Raw genomic sequence first — 10,131 nt, forward strand, 5'->3', positions numbered from 1 at the left:
TCTCTCACTCACTCACTCTTTCACTCTTTCTCTGTCTCAGTGAAATACATTGGCTCGATAGAAAATTCTTGTCGCCTGCATGTTTGATAAGACGTCCCTCAATTGGTGACGAGATAAATTCGACAGTCACGTACTGCTCCGCATTAGGTAATTTCTAATAGAATTTCTGTCTTCATGAGAAGTGATCAAAAGATATGATCGGCAAAATTAAAAGGAAGCAATTTAGCTGTGAACATAATTTTTAAGTATAAAGAAAAAAATGTGAAAAAATTTTAATTTTGTATTTTCGAAAATCAAAATATATCTTTGACAACAATATATTTGACCTATAAAAATAAAAAAATTAATTTGAAGTAAAATGTGTCGCATTTCGGGTGTGTGGTCTGAAATGTCAACATGATGGATTACCTAAAGTGATTCTCACTATTTTTACGGATTACTAAGCTCTGACCGATCCTTAATGTGACAGAGGGCTGATTTTCAGGATTTTAATTTAAGCATTAGGAAAGTAAAAAGTCTATTGAAATCTCTGATAGATTATCAAAAGTCATTATTCATTTTTAATTAAAGAGAGAAATTCTAACTTTTGGTATAAAATTAATATAGATGCTGTACTTATTATATTATTTCAATATACTCTATATACTTCTCTCAATATACTTCAATATACTCAATACTTCTCTATGAAATTAATATTTAGAAAATCAGAACTTACATTTTTTTATACGTGACTTATTTTTTTATCATTTTACATATATTACCTGAGAAAATTAAAAATTTTTTTCTATTTTTTTTCTCTCTTTTTTCGTTCCTCTCTTTCTTAATTACGTAAAAAAATAGCGCATTATGCTTAATTAAACAAAAAAAATTCAAGACGTTCCAATAAGTAATATATTTTCATACATAAATTAATAAAACATTTATTCCAATAAAAGAAATTACTCACACACAATTCTTGACAATAAATAATTTACTTTTTAACATCACCAAATGCTACAATAAAAAACTTAAAGACATAATTCATTTCCAGCATTTAAATTGTTATTATGAGCCAGTTGTTTCATCTTCGGATAAACTATGTGATAATTTATCTATTTGATAAATAAAAGAGTAAAGGGTAAGAGCATAAGAGAATAAGAGAGTAAGACAATGAGTTGAAGTTTATCGAAAAATGGAACAATCCAGCCTAAATCTATTGTTTTTATGCAGGACACGAAACATTCAATAACAGGATCTTGCGTTGCGTGATTTTAGTTACAAAATCCATTTGAGGATTTCGAAATGGACAATTTGTCGGTTCGCATAATTATCTCTTTGCGATATACGTAGAAATGATTATTTACATAAAACTCTACGCGTTAAATCGCGCAAAAGGCGAAGAAACTATCTTTTCAAATACTACCTTCTGTAAAACCTTTTCCAATTAAGTTTTTTTCGATCGCGTTCGTGTTTGGCACATTCTCCTATTAATTGTCTCGTCTGTTTCTGGGAAACTGTGAACCCATCTATTGCATAAAATTCTTACTTCTACAGGTATTTAAAATGTATCCGAAAAATATAGATATACGAAAAAGGCTCATTTCTTCATATCTGAAACATACTCATGCAATCAAGACTCGAAAGTTTTAGAATAATAATTACATTAGATAATTTTTCAATTCTCACATTTTAACTCTAATTTTAAGTTACAAAGTTGTTAATAAGCAATGTGATGTAATAAGTTAATAAGTGATATGAGTTAATACTTTTCATATTGCTGATTTTTCGATTGTAAAATAATTTTCATCGAAAATCAAGATATTATTTTATCATCTTCTTCAATATATATATATATATAGAAGAAAGCTCTCTATTACGAGATAGGCGCCTAATATAAGATAGTGGCGTTTCTGCTAAACTACTAATCACTATCTATTGATTTTACTATAAATTTATTGCTCTTGGATTGAAAACTATTTAATAGAAAGTTCATTTATTAGATCACCTGTAGTCATTGTAAAAAAAGATTTTAGAATTAAAATTTGTCTTCAAGTTTCATTGAGATAAGCTTTTAAACCTTGTTTATTATTTGATAAAAAAATAAAATAAATATTTGGCAATAAATTTTTCATGTAATAGATAGAGTAAGGTCGTACTAATAGAAAAATACGAGTTATGAAATATGTTTAATTGCAGAAGTTAGATTTGATGATCGTAAAACCATAAGGCGTGGAAACCGTAATATAAAAATATCCAGAGTATTTATAATGAAATAACCCATGCTCCTGTGTCATAGTAAAAATCGTTGCTAAAGTATAGTTGTTATGTTGTACAATAATGAAAAGGATAACCGGAATGAACATCGACTGCCTATTTCTGCGATGCTTGATTCCAACTGAAAACAAGTTCTGGATATAATCTATTGCTCATTTTTCGCGCACGCTGGCTATGTTTGTTTACATTTTAGAAACATTAAATGAAGTTTTTTGCAATACTGATATATTTTGCGTTTTATCGATTTCTCAGGGCATCTCATATTAGGAGCACAATTTTTTGACTTTGTGATTTGTTCACTTTTTACATTTCTTTCATTTTCAAAAAAAAATGAAATTTGAATTAAATTTTAACATTATCTTACAGCTTATTAAATTCCCTTCCAAATGACCGATTATTTTTTTTAATTCTGCTAAACTTCTAGCATTTACTCAAAATGAACTCGATATCTCATAATAATAGGGGCTTTTCCTCTATATATAATTGTATGTAATAATAAAATCACAATCGCATTTATCAAATTTATATTGATCGAGTACATATAATCCTTACCTACCTTTCATTAAAATTTTTTCTTAAAAGCTCACAAGAAAGAACTCTGATAAAAAGCAATCTCTATTCAGGCCGTAAAAGCAATTCGAAAACAAATTTACTATTGAACACGCGATTACATGAACGAAATAATGACATATTAATGGGCACTTCGTGAAGTACAAAGGTACTGTTCATTTATTGAAAGCTCCGTTGTGGTTCGACGGGCCAATAGTTCGCTCTTAGAAATTTCCATTAACCTTATGCCGCGACCGGGTGTTACTGGAAAAAACGTCGGAATTGTTACAAAGAACAACCTATCGCGCCAGCTGGTCCAGCTAACGCAGGAGGCATGAATTAACTCCTCAGAACCACACCAACCATTCGCCGCAGGTATACATGGCCACATTCAGTGACTTGGCTGCAGTGTGTGTATCTGCTCACTTTACTGAAACGTCTGTATATAGTCACAGTAGGGTAACAAAAGCAATCAAATAATTTCGAGACACGATAGCCTGTCCGAGCGCTCGATCTCTTTCCAAGTTCTTATCTTGATCCTTCGTACCTGACAAGATTTTCAACTCGCTATTACAGTATATTCTACGATAAAGACTTCACGAAAACACAATCAATCAATCAATCAATCAATAATAACAGATTGCTCACTTTCTCTTTGTTATACAAAGGTCTGTATTTTATTAATTGTATTTTAAAAATATTGCATTATGATAATTTAATTAACTCTTACTGATTATCAAGTCAAACTTAAATTCTGATTTTTTGAGAAATATAAATTTCACATGACATTGCTAATATTACAACTTCTAAATATTATCTTGCCACAGAGTTTATTTTCGCTATCACTATTCGTCATCACACTGACTCCAATATTCCTGGAAAACGGTATGATAGGACATTCTGTTATGTCATTTCAACCCACCGACTTAGGCCATGTGAATTATGACCAACCATTCGCCGCGATAAACCATCCGAATTTACGAGCATTGATTCTTACTGTCTGACTAGTTTGCCCGACCACACTCCGAGATGGTTCTTTGAGTTCGACCGAGTACTGGTAACGCGAATAAAATGAATTACGAGCTTTCTAAGAACGTTTGGGGAATTTTAGATAAATTTTTTAACGTTTGTCAGTCCTTATAACATATATATGTACCAGAAAGATATTTTATTACCGAAAAGCTTTAAAATTCATGAAAATGTAAATATATTAAAAGTTGTTAAAATTTAGTATTTTTTAATTTTCATCATTCATATTATAATTATCCTTATAAAAATGAAATTTATATAATAAGTTAATACCACGTAAAAACGTTTAATAGAAATTACATATACGTGTAATATATGTATATTTAGAACGAATTAAATTTCAAATTTAAGATAAAAAATTGTTATTCGGAAAATCAAAATAAATAATTTATATATTTCTGGTATATTATAATAAATTATGTTAAATTTGTAATTAATTCTTTGATGATCCCATTATAGGAACAATATAATTGGGTATGACAAACATCCAATTCAATTGTTTATAACTTTTATAAAAATGAATATTTTGTAAAAAACTTTTTTCAATCAAAACATCGGAATTTAAAGAATATAATGATTCCAAGTAAATATATGTACTTTCATTAATAAAAAAGAACTTATAAATAATGGGGAAAAGAAAGCCTGTCATACCGAGAGTGACATCAAAAACATTTATTTTCAATAATATTATAAATATAAAACAGGATATATATTTCATATATACATGTCTTTAATATGTAATAATATGTAATAATATGTAATAAATAAATCTATAACAGCATATATTCTAAACGAGATTTTAAAGTTTAAATCTCATATTATTAACATCAATTTTTATTTTATTATTGTTTATTACAGTAAAAAAAGTACTAAATTTTAATAAATATTTGTTTAAATGGTATTAACTTAACATTTATTACTTACATCTAATATAAATATATTATTTATAATTAAATAAATATTTACTAATTAAAAAAATTACTGTTGAATAACATTAATTAATTATTCTTGTACTCAATAAATATATATTTACATTTAATAAATATTCAGCTAGTACTATTCAATAAACATTTATCAAAACTTAATATATTTCTTCTCACATATTTTAACTCATCTCAATAATACAACAAATACTTTATTGCAATTGTTATTCCATCGTCTTGCCAATTGTACAAATGACTCGTAACAAATATTTCAATTTCGAAGTACATAGATCTCCATAAACATTGTCAGCGTTACGATCGCGAGATTGAGATTACAAATGCACGGAGAGACATTACGGTGATGTCACAGAGCCCGTTTCGACGTACAGTCATAGCGTGGATAATAGCTTGAAAGCCGAATTAATGTCACGCGCGTATCCCGCAACGTGGAACTTTGAGCTGAAATATTCTTACCATCTTCCTAGAATAATCCGACCGCCATCTCTTTCCCATTCTCTCGGTTCATCTCGCCACTGATAAGGCGCCAGTGGAATTGAAAGATCAAAGGATTACCGTTATTACCTTGTTCTGTAAAAAACGCGATTCGCGTTTTCCACGAGCACGAATTAACTCTTTTTATCCTTGAATTAAAATTTATACATATGGACGTAAATCTGAATGTTTGAATGTTTTGCAGAATTAATAACATTCCGATATCAAATTACTGCATTATGCTTAAATTTATTATGCTGAGAAGCTTATATATATATAAAACTAAGGTAATTTCAAAATTATAATTTTATACAATTATGTATCTCCATTTTTAATATTCTCTGGATATCCTTAAAATTACAATTACAGTTGCAAAGATATGATTACATTTAATGTACGTAAAATAAATATCTACTAAAAGCAAAATAAAAAAGGCTTAATATTTTTTTAAGTACATTGACTCCAAAATGTCGGAAGAGTTTAGTCATGACTGAAATTTGCAAACTTCGTCAAGGGATAAATAGTATCATGTCATATCGATTTCTCGTTATCGAGTTCTCTTGATACTCGATTATTCGGAATGCGGATCGTATCGAAAATAGGAGCTGATAATACGAGCCTTTGGCACCATCGTAAAAATTTTATGTATCTCATGCGACGGTTCAAATTCATAATTTCATAATAATATCTGCCTTCATCTTTAACAAATTTACAATTTTAATTTATAAATTATATTTGTAAAAAATTGAATGGAGATATAATTATGATTGCAATATTTCTACGAAGAAACTGCCATTTCAATGCAATTGTCATAATGGCATTGACCTGTGTACGAAATAGTCACAATGCAATGATATTAATCATAGTAAATAAACAATTAATATTATATATAAATTGTGTAAATACGAGTATTAACTCAACAGCATTGCCAAGTCCATACGTTCACAAATGTTTCTGTAAAGATATATATTTTATTATTCATTACGCAAACTAAAGTTATAAGTATAATAACAACTTAATTTGCTTTACGTTATTTCTAAACAAATTCTAAAATTCGTTAAACAGAAATCAAATGGGAAAAACATTAAGAAAATTTTAATTAGTCGAGAAATAATCTAGATGAAATTATCAATTTGGAAGCCTCATATTAAATTTGATATTAAACTAAAATTGAAACATTTCTATAATTCGATTTCAGTGTAATGTCCTCCAAATTCAATCACTATATCATTCAGCATGTAAACGATATTTAATAAAGAAAGATCATTAAATGATTTTATTTACCAGTCATTGCGTGTAAAAAAATAATCCTTTTTACTGAATATATGTTGTTGCTAAATCTTACTCCTCTTCATGAAAAGCACTCATTCAGTGACAGATACAAAACATAAATCATGTACGTTTTATTACAATCGCATTTGTGGCACTCCTGATGCAATTTAACATGCAATGCTTGAAAAATTATAATTCCAACCATACAAATATGAATACGTGTTTTATCATCGTTAATCGCGTGTCACAGATTAATTACGATCGTATATGTCTGTTACGCATTATGATAATCGTGAGATTCTAAATTCACATTTTGGGCAAATTTTAACACATTAAACTTATTTTTCGAAAATAAAAACACGATTTTAACGGCCAATAAAGTTTTCATCATGTATTACACACGCTTATTATATTACAGACATTTCAAAATATTAAAATCTATCTATCTAAATGACTACTATAATGTAAAATACTATTAATTCAGATATCAAATAAATAATTCCAAATATAGTAATTATGGAATTAATTGACAATTCACACGCTTTAAATTAAACTAACAATTATATACAATAATTACAAGCATCAAGCAACAATCGTGACTAATTTAGAAAATAATCACGATAATTGACAGTTATTATACACATTTCGTTATTAGTTAATTTATGTAATAATTTTACGTAATGATTACAACTATATAGTAATTTTCTCTTTCTAATTTATAATAACTAATTTATATAATAATTCATAAAAATTTAATACCTAGCAGTGATCCTGATTAATAAAAAATATAGAAATTACTATATTTCAATTATGTCATAATCTCATATAAATACAATCACGATATTAATTTCAAAAATTTCTCTATTTTAATCTACATAATTAATTTATAATTAATCTAATAAATAATATGATTCTGACTGATAAAAATATATTACGATCATTACTGATTATGATCGCTACTTCACATTTTAATTAAATCACACAATTTTTTATAAACATAATATTAATTACAAAATTTTTCTCCTTTTTAATTTACAATAATTAATTTATAATAATTTAACACCTAATAGTGATCTTAACTAATAAAGTATATTTAAAATCAATATTTTGTACTTCAATTAAATAATGCATTTTTTAAATAAATACAATAATTACAATATTAACATTTTTTTTTCTCTACAATACTTAATTTATAATAAATCTAACAAGTAATAATTCTGGCCAAAAAAAATAAAAAATATATTATAATCATTACTAAAATATATTATAATCTGATACTTAAAATTTTAATTAAATTACACAATTTCTTATAAACAATAATATTAATTACAATAACACGCTGAGCGTGGTGTGCATGCTGATTATACACAGTCATATGGGATCTATTGTTATATCTATTGTTTAATGTCGATTTCGAACGATTTTTATTAGAGAGAAGTTCTCTTAGCAAAGATACTCTCGGTTTTTATATGTATGATTGTTACGCATTTATTATAAACATTAATAAACATTAATTATATTAAAGTAATTGATATTATAGAGTATTAGTAATTTGTTCTTGTCTTAATTATTGAATCATCGCCATAATATTCTTATGATAACGTTCTACGTAAAAACTTCTTCTGATATAAATATAAATAGATGTGCTATTCTCTTTCTCTTTAAAGGGACAAAACTCCGTTTGCTAACAAATTGATTGCCTACCGTTTCGCTACATTACATTTGCCGACAGTTGGTCTGCACACAAAAATTATTGCCTAGCTCGATTGTCTACATGCAACATTTTTTGCTTTAAAAGGTAAATTCTTTATTTTAAAAACACAAATCATAATCTTATATAGTTCACATGCATGTAAACGATCTGTAAAGTCAGCACGCAAAATGATATTTTATTGCTTCAATTAGAATTATAGCTGCTTTTGTCTAATAGAAAATTTATCTAATAAAAAATTTTGTATCTGCATTCGTATAGAATTTATAGCACAAATCTAAATTCTATCTTTGTCATTTATATGATTAGATGCAATACATACCAATATCACAGTACTTGCTAGAAATTTTTTTATTTTACTATTTTTCGTCCTTAGATAATTTTCGCTATAACTATAAGATAACTTTTTTGAGTGAATAGTACATGTGTGCAAATAAATTTTCGTTTTCTTAATTTTATTTCACACAAGTGTTTGCAGGCAATAATATGACGTGTAAGCAAATGTAATTGTTCTCTGAAATTTTTATTTGTTCGCAAAAGTGCTTGTAGATAATTGATCTGTAATCAATAATATTTTATGTATATTTTATTTACCAAAAGAAATAAAGATGAATAATAAATTTAATAGAATGAACAACCCTCTTTTTTAGAGAAACGATACTTTATGATTATATAAAGTATCGTTATGGTTATATAAAGTAAACCACTAGTTGTGGATTATTCTTTAAAAAAATTTATATCCAGAACGATACCGAACTATTAATAACATATTTAATTTAGTTATAATTGACAAAGATTATATTATAAACGATTTTATTTTATACGTATACAAGGTGTTTCTTCTAACTTGATTATTTAAAGTATTCGTTATTTTTAATGATACAAGAAAATACTGCAGGAAATCTTGTTCGATTCGAAGGGGGACGTATTATGATAAACAAAAAATTTTTTCGGTCATTTTTTAAGATCGAAGTCACCTCTACTATTTTTAATGAAATTGTGTGATTTTTTTCACAGTATGATTCCTCTACTTCTGCATATAAAAATATTAAGATAGTGATATCAAGAAATAGTTGTTTAAATCCATAGTTGTTTAAAAAATTCATACATTTTTTTTTTAAGCAGCTGTGTTTTCTTTCCACCAATTAATTCATCTCATTATTCTATTCATAAAAGTATTAAGGTACAAAAAATTAATAGTTTACGAATTTAATATTTTATGTCAATATATGCTAGAATAAAATATAAATATCTTGTAAACTGTTGGTGTTTTGATATCATTATCTAAATACTTTTATATGCAAAATAAATAGAAAAATCATAGTATGCCTGCGCTAGGTGAGCACACAAGTTGTACACAGAGACATGGAACCTTCAATTTAACGAGGTACTTCCGTACGACATTTTTGAGAGGTTCTCTTGACAATAGATATTCTTGATGGTTTGCCAGACCAACCGAAGAGGAACTACGAGCGCGTGAAAAATTCTTGAATCTGCTTGATATCGAATCCGGGATAGCGGTATACTGCCACTACGCTACGCACTCAATAATAATATATGATACAATAAGTAATCTGCAAGCAATTTCTGAAAAAACTACAAACACCGGTCACGATTAATGCAGAAAATAATCGCTGCCAGTTATTGAATATATAAAATTATTACTTTCGTACACACACAATACACAAAATTAATTACTACATATAGACATATATCAGCCAATTATTATATATACGAATATTATATATTTTAATTAGCATGAACATGTCCATAATTAATCCGTGAAATAATTTAATAATTTTCATATCAATAATGTAATTAACTGCATGGAGTTTACTTGCATTGATGGATGTTTGCATTAATAAGTCATTCGTTGGTGGATTTACGTGTATGGTATGGTAC

This window comes from Atta colombica, unplaced genomic scaffold, assembly GCF_001594045.1.
Source record: "Atta colombica isolate Treedump-2 unplaced genomic scaffold, Acol1.0 scaffold234, whole genome shotgun sequence".
Classification (NCBI taxonomy): domain Eukaryota; kingdom Metazoa; phylum Arthropoda; class Insecta; order Hymenoptera; family Formicidae; genus Atta; species Atta colombica.